Below are 15,142 nucleotides of genomic sequence, written 5' to 3'. Positions count from 1 at the left end.
GTCGTCACTCAAAGAGCATGGCTGGGTAATTGATGATGCCGCTGTCACGGGTCTCCGTCTACGCCGCGCCGTCGAACGTGGATCCTCGTAGCACACACGGAATGTCACACTCGCTCACCCTCCAGAAGAATGTTCTCCGAACATTTGAGTCCACGCAGCTCCCCTTGTCTTTCTGAATCGCCTCGCACAGTGCGTCCGACAAAACACTTTTCGCTGCACTCAACACCACTGCACAACACCATATGCCTCCGCGGTCAATACTGGCGTCTCCAGGGGCAGCACTGATCTTCTTTTACAGATAAACATGAAACTCAGCACCCAAGCCTCTCCTTTCTAGTCCAAACTGGACGAAATAAATTTACCACAGTTACAAAGGAGCTCCCACTTCTAGCACGATCACGGCACAGACAAAAATATAGATAACGAAAGGAAGTAGGGCAGGTTCTGCATGCGCTCCGCATGCTCTCCTGTGAAGGTGTTACTTAATGACAGAAAGGTTTAACTACCAACTCCGATAACTTAACACATAAGCACATAGCAATGTTATGAGCTGCGGCATTACACAATTCTAACCAGTTCACAACTCCGCTCTGTTTACGCCATTAGTCCGACTTAGCTTTCCGATTTCGCAGCGGATATCGGCCTTCATGAGTCATACTAAGTAAGTCTGTGCCCCTTTGTCTGCTTTGGGACTCGCGAGGGCTCGTGGCAGGAGCCTCTCCTGGCGTTATCTGCGCGGCAACCTCGCGCGCTTCTTCTTCTAGCAATGCATGAAGTAAATCCGGTGGCATTCCGGCCGTCACCTCGGGCGCCTGCCGAACAAATGCAGGAGAGGGCGTTTCTTGCGAACTATCTGCGCGCTCCGCTTCACTTCTGTCCCCATCAAAATCCGCGCTTTCCCTTTCCTCATTTCGTGAATACTGAACCGGTGCCGACTTGAGGCGATTTGCGTGTATCCTTATCAAACGCCGGTTCACGTCTCGGACTCTGAAGTTTACCGGAGAAAGCTTCTCGACAACCTCGCACGGTCCTCTCCACTTCGTCTGGAACTTACGAGCTAGCCCAATCTGCCTTTGGCAGTTTTCAATGTACACGCTGTCCCCCACATCAAACGGCGCGTCTCTAGCACTGCGATCGTGCACCTCCTTCCTGCGCTTCGCCGCTTTCTTTAAGGACTCCTTTGCGATGTCCCTCGCCACTTGCAAGCGCGATTCTAGCTCAACCTTATAGTCGTCCAGTGAAGCGTATGGGACACGACGGGGGCCCTCTGGCACTTCACTAGGCTGGTCCGGGTCTCGGCCGTAGAGAAGAAAGAATGGCGATTCGCCCGTGCTCTCGTGTGCTGCGGAATTGTAGGCAAACATTGCATACGGGAGCCACAAGTCCCAGTCCCGCTGGTCGCGCGAAACAAAATGCGACAGGAACCCGGCCACGGTTTGGTTCAGTCGCTCCACCGCGCCGTTGCAAGCCGGATGGTACGGTGTTGTCTGCTTCTTAGCGATCTTAAGCAGCTCGCAAACTCTCCTCATTAGCTGCGACACGAAGTTCGTTCCCCGATCTGTCAAGAGTTGCCTCGGGGGTCCATGTCGGAGCACGATCTGTTCGACAAATGCTCTTGCAACCGTGTCTGCCTTCTGATCTGGAAGTGCTACCGCTTCCGCGTATTTTGAAAGGTGGTCGACAAATACTAAAATGTACTTGTTTCCGGAAGTGGTCGTGGGCAATGGGCCCATTATGTCCATACCTGTCCGCTCGAAGGGAGCCGAAACCTCAGGGAACGGCTGAATTGGAGCTGGTCTTCGTCCCTTGGGTGTTTTTCTTTCGAGACAGGAATGACACTTCGCACAGTAGTCTCTAACATCCTGTCGCATGCCACTCCAAAAGTACAAACGCTCCACACGCCTGCGTGTCTTCGCAACGCCAAAATGACCGGCGCATGGCGCATCGTGAAACGCGCGAAGAACCCTTTCTGTCCACGACCGAGGTATGACGACTCTCTCCCAAGCGGTTTTCTCTGGTCTCCCTTTCCTGGTTGGCCTCGTGCGCCGACACAGGGTGCCGTCTTTGTCAATGAAATAACCTAGCTGTTCGGGGTGAGACGGTGCGCCCTCTAAGCTTTCGATTATTCGCTTCAGGTCAGGATCTTTGCACTGCTCTGTGCGTAATTCGGCGGGGTCGACTACGGGGACAAACTCTTCTATAGCTGCCACGGCAGCTGTGCGGCTGAGTGCATCAGCATTCAGATGTGTCTTTCCTGACTTGTGCTCAACTTCAAAGCAGTATTCCTGCAGGTGTAGATTCCATCTAGCGAGTCGCGAGCTAGGGTCCCTGACACTCATCACCCATTTCAGAGGATGGCAGTCTGTGACTAGCTTGAATTTGCGGCCGTAAAGGTAGCATCTGAAGTGCTTTACTGCCCAGACAACGGCGAGGCACTCCCTTTCCGTAGCTCCGTACTTTTGCTCTGTGGGGCTCAGCTGTCGGCTAGCAAAAGCAACGGGATGTTCTTTGCCCTCGATAATCTGAGATAGCATGGTGCCAACTGCGAACTTTGACGCATCTGTGGCCATAACGAAGGGAAAATTAAAATCCGGGTGGCGCAACAGCGGTGCACTCATTAGCTTCCCTTTCAGGGCCCCAAAAGCATTCTCCGCGTTTTCGTCCCAGCGAAAGGCGACATTTTTGGCTGTTAAGGCGGTGAGCGGCTTAGCGAGCTTGGCGAACTCCTCTATGTGCCTTCGGTAGTAACCGATCAGGCCGAGAAACTGCCGGACCTGGCGGACGCTAGTCGGGGATGGAAAATCCGAGACACACCTTAGTTTCTCAGGGTCCGGTCGCACGCCGTCAGCTGAAACAACGTGCCCGAGGTATTTCACCTCGTTTTTGAGGAATTGGCACTTAGAGGGCTTCAGCTTGAGACCCGCTGCTCTTAGTCGCACCAAAACCTGCTCAATATCGCGCAAATGGTTATCAAAACTGTCACTGTATATGATAATGTCATCCATATACAAGAAGCACAGCCTCCCCAGAAGACCTGCCAGGATAACATCAGCGGTTCTCTGCCAGACAGCAGGGCTGTTGGCCAGACCCATCGGCATTCTTTTCCATTCATAGTGCCCTGAGGGCGTGTTGAATGCCGTTTTCTCGGCATCTGCCGGATCCATTGCTATCTGCCAGAATCCCGCCGCCATGTCCACTACCGTGAAGTACCTGGCAGAGCCCAGCTGAGAAAGCGTCTCCTGTATATTGGGGATGGGGTATGGATCGATGCGAGTTACGGCATTTAGTTTGCGGTAGTCCACTACCAATCGATATGAGCCATCTGGCTTTTCCACCAATAGTGCTGGTGCTCCCCAGGGTGACTTTGAGTGTTCGACAATGCCGCGATCAATCAGGTCCTGCACCTGCCGCTCCATCTCCTCACGTTGGGAGTAAGGAATCCTGTACGCACGCTGGTAAACGGGCGATGAAGTGCCGGTTTCTATCCTGTGCTTTATAACGCCACAGCAGCCCAAATCCAGGTTGGACGCGGCGAATACCTCCGAGTAGTCGTTCAGCAAACCAGCCAGAGCCTCCCTCTCCCTGGACTTTACGTGAGAAAGATCGAACGACACCTTTGGAGCAGCCGAAGGACTAGCATGCTCTACAGTTGCGAGTACCGTATCGGTGGGCTCACGTTGCTCTATCGCAGAGGTGAAGAAAGCCAATGTTTTGTTCTTGGGAAGGCTCAGTGGCTGCTGGCTACAGTTAACCACCCGTAGGGGCACTCTGTGGGCGTCATTAACTGTCACGAGGCACGCGGCTGCCTTCAGGCCATTGCTGAGAGAGTCGACCGGCTCAAGCACTCCCACGGCGCCGCTCTCTACATCTGAAGGCACAAACACGTACAAAATGTGCTCCGACCAAGGAAGGACGACCGCCTCCTCGACCAGCCGGACGGCAACCCGCGAATATACCTTCTCTAATGATCCCACTGTTTGACGGGTGTCAATATCGGTAATGCGAATCTCAGCCCCTCTCCTGTTCAAAAACGGAACTTTTGAGCTGCCCGCATTAACCTCTTCCTCAGAGAATGAGACTACTACCTTCCCTTTTCTCAAAAAATCCTGCCCTAATATACCTGACACTCCGTTTGGCAGAGACACCGTGTCCGGGCATACGTAGCAGGGGTGCTCCAATGCAATTCCGCCGAGAGAGAAGTGTAACCGGTAGAGTCCACTTATGCCAAGAGGATCCCCCGTTATGCCTACAAATTTGGTTGCCATACCACCAGACGCTTCCAACACCTCGCGGTCCCCCTTCCTTCGAAGCGTGTTAAAACTGCTCTCCTTAAGCAATGTCACCTTTGACCCCGTATCTATCAACAATTCCATACAACAACCATTTAACTTGCAACGCACAACAGGGCATGCCTCGTCGGCCACACAAACTACCACCACCTCATCATCTACTGCTCCCTCCCCACGCTCCTCAGGCTGGGGAGGACTAACTAGTTTTTTGTCTCGGTATCTGGAGCCCCGCTGTAGGCTTGCTTAGGGCGTGTCTCGCCTGCTTCTCTTTGTGGCTCCCCACGGCGCACGTTTTGGCAGAACCTGGCGATGTGTCCGCGACCCTGGCAAGCGAAGCATACGATTTCTTCAAAATCTCGCATACCGCGCCTGTAGCTTTGTGGCGGTCTCCGGTTTCCAGCGAATGGGCGCTGTTGAGCACGCGCTTCAACCTGGCGTTCTACCTGCTGAGATAGCAGCTGTTCCAAGCGGTCTAACCGCTCTGTCAAGAGAGCAACCTCAGGGTTGAGCACCGCTCTCTCTATGACGCGTACTCTCGCTGCGGCTGTCGTTAACGCCTCATTTCGTTCCTCATCCAATGCGGCCTCCACGGCTTGGTCGAAATTGCTCGGCTTGCGCGAGAGCACGAACCGGCGCACGGGGTCTTGCAGACCAGCCACGAACAAAGCGGTCATTTCCTCTTTAAGTAGATCCTCCGCGTATTTCTTCCTTAGCTGGTCTCCTTCCTCCTCCCTGCTTAACGTATCGCGTGCTAGGCGCTGAAGCCGCGACGCAAATGTTCGCACGTCCTCCCCTACCATCTGTCCGGCGTCACGGAACCTCTGTACCCGCACGTGACGTGGTTCAGTGTCGAAATGCTCAAACGCGAGCTTCTTAAATTCCGCAAATGATTTTGTGGATTTTACTTTTTCGTCTCGCCATGCAAAATCATGAGCAGCTCCTGCCATCTTACACCTCGCCATTCCCAGGATTTGAGCATCGGACCATCCCCCCATTTTCCCAATCTCTTCTAGCATGGAAAAGAAATCGCAGATTGGAACCCCTGTCTTATCTCCTGTAAACGTCGGAATGACGCTTCCTAATGCCAGCATGCTTGCTCCGAGCGACGGCTGTGGAGTGGGAGCTCCCTCAGATAAAGACATTTTTTTTTTCAAGCCCTCCGGTGCCTCAAGCCCCTCAAATGGGGGTAAAAGTCCCACAATCAGTCCCGTGATTCCCTTTTGATTACAATTTTGAAGTCATGAATGTCGCAGCATTCAGAGGACATTTGCTTTTGAGACCCCACTTCTGACACCAGTGTGATGACCCCCATAATGCGCAGGTCCACACGGGACGGAGAGGCAAAGAGACACCGTATGGCTCAGTTTAAACAAACAGGTATATTCAATAATTACACATGATTAAGGTTATACATCAGAGGCTGGGGCGTCCGAGCTTACGTGCCGACGACTTCATGGGGCGATGGAGTGGCTCCGGAGTTGGGCTCGAGCGGTTGCTGGCAGAAGCTGCACGCCGTCGGGCTTCGGCGCTGAAGGCCCTCTTGGCGAACGATGTCGTCCTCAAATCAGACTGGACTGCATCCGTTTACATGTGCTTTTAAGCACTTGATTAACAAAGGACTAAGGGCGGTCATTTCCAGTGGCCCGCCCAAAGCATCAATTCTCCAATCCAAAATAACATGCGAGATGGGGACAACCCCTTGGGTTGGGCTTAGCCTCGAACCCAGAGTCTGTTAACAATACAAACTAAATAAACAACAAAAACGCCACCACTCTCTCTCAAGTGAGAGTATACACAGGCTCTCTCTTCGGAGCTAATTCACTAGCGCCTGTCTTTCCACATTCTTGGCGAGTACTGCCTGTCCGCCATGACAGGTGTCCGTCACGGCCCTTCTGGGAATGCGCTTTTGTTCACGAGGCACGGCGGGAAGCTGTGGGTGCCTTCCCGGCGATAGCCCACGTCGAAAGGGGAAGGAGGGAAAGAATGTTGTCTTCGCGGTAGCGCATAGCGTCGGCTGTGCTACGGCGCGCTCTGGCCCGCTGACAGCTCCCTTGTCCTGGAATGTGCCCGGGAGGATAAAGCCTGTTTCCCCGGGGCGGCGGCGCGTCCGGTTGTTCTGGTCGTCACTCAAAGAGCATGGCTGGGTAATTGATGATGCCGCTGTCACGGGTCTCCGTCTACGCCGCGCCGTCGAACGTGGATCCTCGTAGCACACACGGAATGTCACACAGTCTTTCGTAAAGGAGAAGACATTGAGCTCGAACAATAATGAACAATCTTGCCCGGGACCCGCCGGGTAACTTAGACTTATGCGACGCAGCCTGTGCGCTCGATGGTGCCTCCGTCATTGCCGCCGTTGACGGGAATGGGGAGAAAGTGACTAGCATCGATTAACACTAGGAATGCGTTAGTGGCAGAGGAGGCTGCTATTGCCCTAGCGCGCGTTAGTACCAAAGCCAAGATCATCTTGTCTGACAGTAAGGCAGCTGTTCACAACTTTTGTAAGGGGGTGGTCTCCAGTCAAGCCGCCAAATTACTAAGAAGATACCCCTCAAGCAGAGAGATCTCCCTCATATGGGTTCCTGCTCATGAGGGCATTCCGGGGAATGAGGCTGCTCACAGCTTTGCTCGAGAATTATACATCCGAGCTGCTCTGGAAGTGCCCCTGAGTGGGAATAAAGACCCTCTCATAACGTATAATGAAATAACCGAAACACCTAGACTGGATAGAACACTCACTTCCGGATAGGTCACTCACTCCAAAGGAATGCAGGGCCTGGAGGAGGCTTCAGATCAACAAATTATTTCCGTATTCTATACTACACGATGAACACACTGGGGAGCCTGAGCTCTGCAGTAGCTGCCACCGAATGAATTTGGGGGTGTCAGGATTCTCCTGGGGCTAAATCACAAAGCATCCCAGACCTTGAAGAGCTGGTCCGGAGCAACGACCCGGATCAGCAAAGACTCCTCATCCGTCATGCGGAGACAGCTTACTACAAGACTCTCTCCGCGGTCTCCGGTGCTGAAAGCCGGCTGGGAGGCACCCCCTCCTAATTGCTGCGCCCCGACCGTGAGGCCCCATGATGACGGGATTAAAGTTCAACTCATTCATTCATTCACTACCAGTCTTTCGTGCCGCACCACGTATCGCAACAGCCCTTCGCGACCACCCTGATACACGGGAACGTAACGGCCGTGAACCACGCGCTAGAGAGCATAGAAACCGAGATGCCGACTAAAAAGCGAGATCTCCCCTCTATATTCATCCTAGAGGCATACAGCCATCCTAGAGCCAAGTCGAGGTCGAGCCCATGTAGGAAGGAAAATTTAAGGAGAGGCCATCACGCATGGAGGAAGGAATTTTCCTCCCTCCATATGCCGAGAAAGCCGAGAAAAGATGCCATTGTAAAGGGAAGAGACGCCACATTTTTGTTTTGCACCTCTCGGTTGTAAATAAGGCGTAGCGATTATGGAAGCATGGTACACGATGTTACAAGCACGAACTAGTATTATATAATTAATAATCATACTATTTGTACCCACCAGTTTCGGTTTCGGTTCATAGTTGCCAGGTTTCTACACGACGTCAGAAACCAGACAATGTGCTGTCACGTGGACCCGGAAAACCGTGACGTCATGTGGACACGTCGTCCGCTTGACACGCACGTGCGTAAACACGGAGACGACGGGAGCAGGGCAAGTCGCTGATCGTGGGAGACGCACAGCACGTCGAGTGGGGACACGCGAGGAATTCCAAAGGCAACAGTTTAATGGAACTCTTTCAGCAAAGGGGACTAAACTAAAAAATTCAGGGGGGCACCTTGTTGGCCTAAAGTGCGGTGAGGCGAAAGCCTTTAGCGCGGTGTTGCTGCTTGTGTCACTGATGTGTGGTTAAGATGTTAAGTACGTACACAATTGTTTGTGCATCTGAAATGCTGGAGACACTGGAGGGCGTTTGGTAGGCATCCGTCTGATTCGACGCCTTTCCTCAAACACTCTCCAGCGTCCTAGACAAGGAGAGCTACATATGCGTCGGCAGGAAGTAGCGTAGCTTCTGCGGACCTTTCGACAGCCCTCATTTTTACATCAACTTTAAATTCCTCCCACTTTTCTGCCCAACAGTGTTCATAACTCAACCAAACTTTTTCTAACACTTTCTTTTGTTTCTAAAAGAAACGTATCGTCCTTTAATAATTTTGCATTGAGCTTCCACAAGTTCCAGCTGAATTTCGCTTGAGGTGTCACGACTTTCCCATGGTGAATATGACACAACAGTGATCGCTAAATAGAACCGGTTCGACGATATAGTTGTCGCAAACACGCTGAAAAAGCTGAACAAACAAAAGAACCTAAAACAGATGTTGAAATAACTAATTATAGAGTAAAATAGAGATCCGGGACTATACACTGATCTTAGCAAAGTTAAAGCCAAGCTTGAGGTTATCGATGTGACAAGGTTTCAGGGAGCTGCAATACATGCACGAACAGATCGCTTGCTGGCAGATGATATGCCCAGTAGGCGGAATTTCACGACAGAAAAAAGAAACGCTAGAAGGAAACAAATCGTAGAAATTGAAAAAAGAAAAGGTACTCTAACGGACGATCCGAAGGTGATATGGGAGGCTTTCAGTCAGTATCACCGTGATTTCTTCGCTTCCAAATCGGCGGATTTACAGGCCTTTCATGCTGGATTTTTAAGTCTATTACCCTGAATGACCAGTGAAGACAATGACAGCCTGTCTGCCGACTTATCAACAGCGGATTTGGGATACGCTATTGATGAGCTCCACTTGGGGAAATCGGCCGGTCCTGACGGGATAACAGTAGAATTTTGTAAGGCGTTCAAACGCGAAACTGCTCACATTTTACAACGCCTTAATGAAGAGTAATTTAGAATGGGTATCTTACCACCATCGTTTTCCCGTGCACATACAGTACTTATACCGAAAACTGACAATCCTGCTATGCTTAAGCAAGTTACTGGTTATCGGCCGATAACGCTTACTAATGTTGATTATAAAATTTTTATGACAGTGTAAGCCAAACGTTTACAGTCAGATGAATATCTTGGTTGCCCCCACAATGACGCGTGAATTCAAGGGCGGACCATCTTCCCGAATGTTCATGCCACTCTGAGTATACCGGAATGCTGTGACGCCGACTTTAGGCGAGTCGCAATGTTGCAAATTGATTTAGAGAACGCCTTTGGCAGTGTATACGTCATGACATTCTTTTTAAAATCCCCAGACATGTATGTGTTGTAGAAGTTATTTTAAAAGGGGTTAAATGGCTTATAGTAACTGTACAACGAATCGGGTTGTTAACCGAGAGCTCACAGACAGAATTGCTGTTAGAGCATCCATGCGGCAAGGCTGCCCATCGTCACCGCTACTTTTCGCTGAGTAAAGGTACTGCGCAAAATAATACAAACATGGACAAGAAGGGCACAAGGACGGGCGCCCGTCCTTGCAGTACCTTTACTCAACGATGTACGACCGACTCGCCCAACAACATGCACTCCTGGAACTACTTTTCGCTCTGTACCTAGAGCCACTTTGCCGGAATGTGATAAATAGCAGCTGTATTCGTGGTTTTTAACCGGAAGCGTGTGAAATTAAAGTATTGGCTTATGCCGATGATGTGGCAATTTTTTGTAGCGACCACAGCAACATGCATGCGATGTCGGTTTTTCGCAGGTTTTGTGATGTAACCAATATCGTTGTTAATCTGGACAAATGTGTGGGCCTCTGGCATGGGAACTGGGCATCAGCGCCTTCGTTTCATGCAAGTGTAAAGTGGTCACATGTCCCTTCCAAGTACCTAGGCGTTCCTCTTGACAAGTATCGAGATAACGATGACTTTTGGAAGGAGAAAATTCAAGAACTGTCCTCGCGTACACAGAAATGGTCGGGAAAGGAGCTGTCTATATTCGCGTGCGCAAACATATGTAGTGTATACCTGGTTTCAAAACTGCTCTATTTGTTGCAGGTCCTTTCGTGCTCTCGACTTAACATTCAAAAGTTTCATCGTCTCTTCGCCGTTTTTGTATTGCAGTCCTCATGGGAGAGGACTAAACGTGATAATTTATTTCTGCGTTTGAGAAAAGGGGGTCTTTCTTTGCCACACTTGTACCTGAGGCAGGTGGTGTCAAGATTTCTGTTTCTTCGAGATCAACGCGACCCTTTCCTGCGGACTTTTATTCAAGTGAGGCTTTCTTCGACTTTGCCAAACTATGTTATTTCCACTGTAGACAGGAGGCGATACAGTGCAAGTAGATTTTTGAAAGAAGTGGTCTTTGCTTTACGGTATCTAAATGCTCGGTTCAGTTTGGAATACCTTTCAAATGTCACGCGCAAGAAATTGCTAAAAGATTTGCTTGACTGTGTCTTCCGTGAGCCAATATATCGATCTCTGCATTGTGGAGGCCGAGGAGGAAATGCTTTAAAAAGAGTTCGGGAAATAGTGGTGCCAGCGGGTGTGAAGACATTTTTCTTCAAGTTGCACGCTGGTACGTTTCCGGTTAAAACATGGATGGAGGAGAAGGGATTGTTTTTACAATGGGGTGCTGACTGCTTGTTCTGTCACGAATCAGAGTCAATAGAACACGTCTTTATTGATTGCTACAATACAATAAAGAAAGACTTACCCTTGGTGCCGTACGGGATACGATTCCTGGACGTTGAGCCGGATCTTTATAAATACGATGTAATTTTCCTTCTTGGCCTGCAGAGCATTTGGTGAAGCAGGATGGCTTACGACACTGCGATGAAGATGAGCGGTCTGTCCGACATTACTTCAATTAAAACATATTTAAGCTGCGTGAAGTGTACAAGGAGCTATGTTTTGGAGATGAAGTTATCGAGTTGATGGGAGAGTTGTGTTCCTTGAAACAGTTTTGATTTTCTCACTCAAAGAATCCCGCCATGCAATCTTCAGTACACAGGAGCTCTGAACACTGATCTAGACGAGCCCATCACGGTGGCTGAAGTATATGCGACAGCAAGAGCCGCCAAACGCAATACAGCCGCAGGAGCAGACAAAGTGACCAACGCAATGATAATAAACCTTAGCTCAACACATATTGAGCAAATGACCGACTACCTTAATGGCCTGTGGGAGGAAGGACGAGTCCCAAACGAGTGGCGACATGCAGAGATTATCACAATTCCTAGGGCCGGAAAGTGGCCCACCCTTGAAACATTAAGACCGATCTCCCTTACATCCTGTCTCGGGAAGCTCTATGAGCGAGTTATCCAAAACCGCCTCGTGAATTTCATTGAGGACAAGGATCTCTTTCCACAGTCCATGATTGGCTTCAGGCGCGGTCTCTCAACCCAGGACGCCTTTCTCTTGCTTAAGGAGGAAGTTCTTACAGGCATCCCAAGAGGAAGCGAGCATCTGATCCTGGCGCTTGACCTAAAGGGAGGTTTTGACAATGTCACATACGAAGCTATCCTCCGGGAACTGAACTACCTGGGATGTGGACAGAAGATCTTTAACTACATTATGGCTTTCCTCACGGACCGCACTGCAACAACTGGAATTGGAAATACCAGATCAGATACCATACCAATGCCAAACAAGGGCATTCCGAAGGGATCAATCATCTCTCCCCTCTTATTCAATATTGCCATGACAGGATTGGCTCGTCGGCTGCAGGAATTACCCGATATAGGATTTACACTGTATGTAGACGATATAACTATCTGGACGACTAAGGGATCCCTTGCACAGAAGGAACAAGCCCTACAGGAAGCGGCATCGATTGTCGAAACATTTGCCGCTAGTAGTGGCCTTCGCTGTGCACCGGAGAAGTCAGGAGTAATCAGGGTGCACGGTCAAAATTACAAAAACTCTGGACCAATAGATCTCTATGTAGAAGGCCAACCAATTCGAGAGGTCTCGGTCATTAGAATTCTCGGACTTTGGATTCAAAGTAACCTACGCGCTGAACATACCATAAAAACTCTCAAAACAACCACCCACCAAATTAAACGTATGATTCGTCGTATAACACGCCACAAGAAAGGCATGCGTGAGGAAGACACTCTACGTCTTGTACAGTCCTTGGTTATCTGCAGAATAGCATACGGCCTTCCATATCATCAACTCACAAAGGGAGAACTTAAGCAGGACGACATTGTCATTCGCAGCGCGTATAAAACAGCTCTCGGCCTTCCTCCAAGCACCTCGACCGAACGTCTAATCAAGCTTGGAGTCCACAACACCTTTGCGGAGATCAGAGATGCGGTCTTAGCATCGCAGAGAGCCCGACTCCAGCAGACCACCACCGGAAGAGCCATTCTTCAGCGCATTGGTACACCACGAGATCTACAAGAGCTCTGGCGACACACTTCCCTACCTGCAAACATAAGAAGACAGATCTCGGTGGCTCCGCTCCCAAAACATATGCATCTAGAAATCCACAAAGGCAGACGGCAGGCTAGGGTCACTCATCTACGCCGGCGTCTAGAGTCAGATCACAAAGCAGTCTATGTAGACGTGGCGGCGTACACTGAACCGAGCATCTTTGTTGCAGTCGCCCTTGACCACAATTTTCAACTACTGACGAGTGTTTCACTCCGGGCTGAGGATCCTGCCGCGGCGGAAGCCTCCGCCATCGCCCTTGCCATAAGGCATTGTGATCTGGCGGACAAATCAGCTCACATAAGCGAGCCTGTCAATATTACATTACAGGGAGAGTCCCAAAAATGACAGCGGCTCTACTCATACCGTCGGGCCTCTCACCTACACTTCAACGCCCCCATAACATTACTTGGACCCCGGGCCATTCAGGTCTTGAAGGCAACGAGGCGGCAAACGATCTAGCTCGTGAGCTAACAAACCGAGCGGATCCTTGCCCGTACCTCACCCCTCTACCATCAAACTATGGGGAACGGCTGGAGATGCTTAGATTAGATCGTAGGATATTTTATTTATTTATTTAGTAATACTGCAGGCCAATACTTTGGCCCAAGCAGGAGGGGCATATCACAAACAAGAAAACACAGAAAAGCGTATACAATGCAACATGAAATGAACATAATGCACTAAAAGAAGCACAAATGATAACGTCAACATCGCTAACTTGCACAAAAATGATTTTGCAATGCAGCCATGAAGTCGTTAGACCGAAATACACTAATGGGAAGTGAATTCCAATCGTTCACCGTTCGAGGGAAAAAACTGTACTTGTAAGCGTTTGTTTTCGCGAAGATCGGTGCAAGCAAATACTCATGACTGTGTCGTGTTCTCCTCGTAGAAGGCCGACATACGGAAGCTGGTAGCGTCATATTATTTTTTCCAGAAAGAGTGTTATGTAGTAGTACAAGACGATTAATTTTTCTGCGTATTTCGAGTCTCTGTATTCTATTTTGTAACATTATTGAGGACGGCGAATCCTTCCTGGCATATTTCCCGTAAATAAATCTCACTGCTTTTCTCTGTACTCGCTCCAGTTCTTTTGTGTTTTTCATGGTATGCGGGTCCCAGAGTTCGGAAGCATATTCTAACTTTGATCTCACTATTGCATTGTAGGCTAACATTTTAGTCCTTACAGGCGCGTTTTTAAGCTTTCTTTTTATCAACCACAATTTTTTTAGCGCAGCTGAGCAAACATCCGAGATATGAGCAGATTTTTTTCTTGTTACTTGTAAAAGTACAGTTTTTTCCGCATTGAGCTCCATTCCCCAATTGGAACACCAGTCAGTGATTTCAGGAAGGCATCTTTGCAACAAATAATGATCATCATAGGACACAATTTCCTTGAAGATAACACAATCATCCGCGTATAACCGAATGGACACATTACCAGGAATAACATCAATCAAGTCATTAACATAAATTAAAAATAACAATGGTCCTAGCCCACTGCCCTGAGGGACTCCTGAGGTGACCTGACGAGCACTGGAAGTACAATTCCTAATATCAACAAACTGTTCTCTGTTTTTGAGATAAGCACATATCCACTGTATGATACCAAATGGGAGTCCAATTTTATCTAATTTATGTAATAGCTTTGCATGGGGAACTTTATCAAAAGCTTTGCTGAAGTCCAGAAAGAGCACATCTATTTGTCCAGATAAATCAAGTATGCGGGATAGCTCATGTACGGTTGTTACGAGTTGAGTTACAGTGAAGAGTCCTTTCCTGAAACCATGCTGAAAAGGTGATAGTATGCTATGATCTTTCAAAAACTCTTGTATAAAACCAGCGACAATATGTTCCAATAGCTTACAACACGAGCTAGTAATAGATATAGGACGGTAATTTGAAACAGTTTGGCGGTCTCCTTTCTTGTGTACAGGCACAACACGTGCTTTACTCCAGACTGATGGTATTGCACCTAATTTTAAGGATAACTGAAAAAGATTAGAAATGAATTCAGATAATTGCTCAGAATATCGCCTCAAGAAAGCATTAGGAATGTTATCGGGCCCAGCTGACTTCTTAGTATTTATATTTAGAAGCAATGCCAGGACACCTTCGCGACTGATTAAAATATTATCTACCGATGGGTTACTTGTACTGGAAAGTTCACACTGATCACATTCTGTAAACACACTTTGAAAATATACATTGAAGTATTCAGCAATGCAGTGCGCAACCTCTATTTCAATTCCGTTTACGTTAATGCTTTGTATCTGTTGTTTTCTCTGGCTTAGATGCAGCCAGAACTTTTTAGGATCGCTAGAAATAAATTCTTCTAGATTCAAGCTGTAGAACTCATCTCTAGCCGAATTTACCTTTCGTAGTAAGTCTTGTCTCAGCTGCGTAATGTGCGGGGTTGTCGCTTTGTTCCTCTTTCTCAGCCTTTTTATTTTACGCTTGGTCTGAATAATATCTCGATT

The sequence above is a fragment of the Amblyomma americanum genome, chromosome 2 (assembly GCF_052857255.1).
Source record: "Amblyomma americanum isolate KBUSLIRL-KWMA chromosome 2, ASM5285725v1, whole genome shotgun sequence".
NCBI lineage: Eukaryota > Metazoa > Arthropoda > Arachnida > Ixodida > Ixodidae > Amblyomma > Amblyomma americanum.
This window is presented reverse-complemented; position numbering follows the sequence as displayed.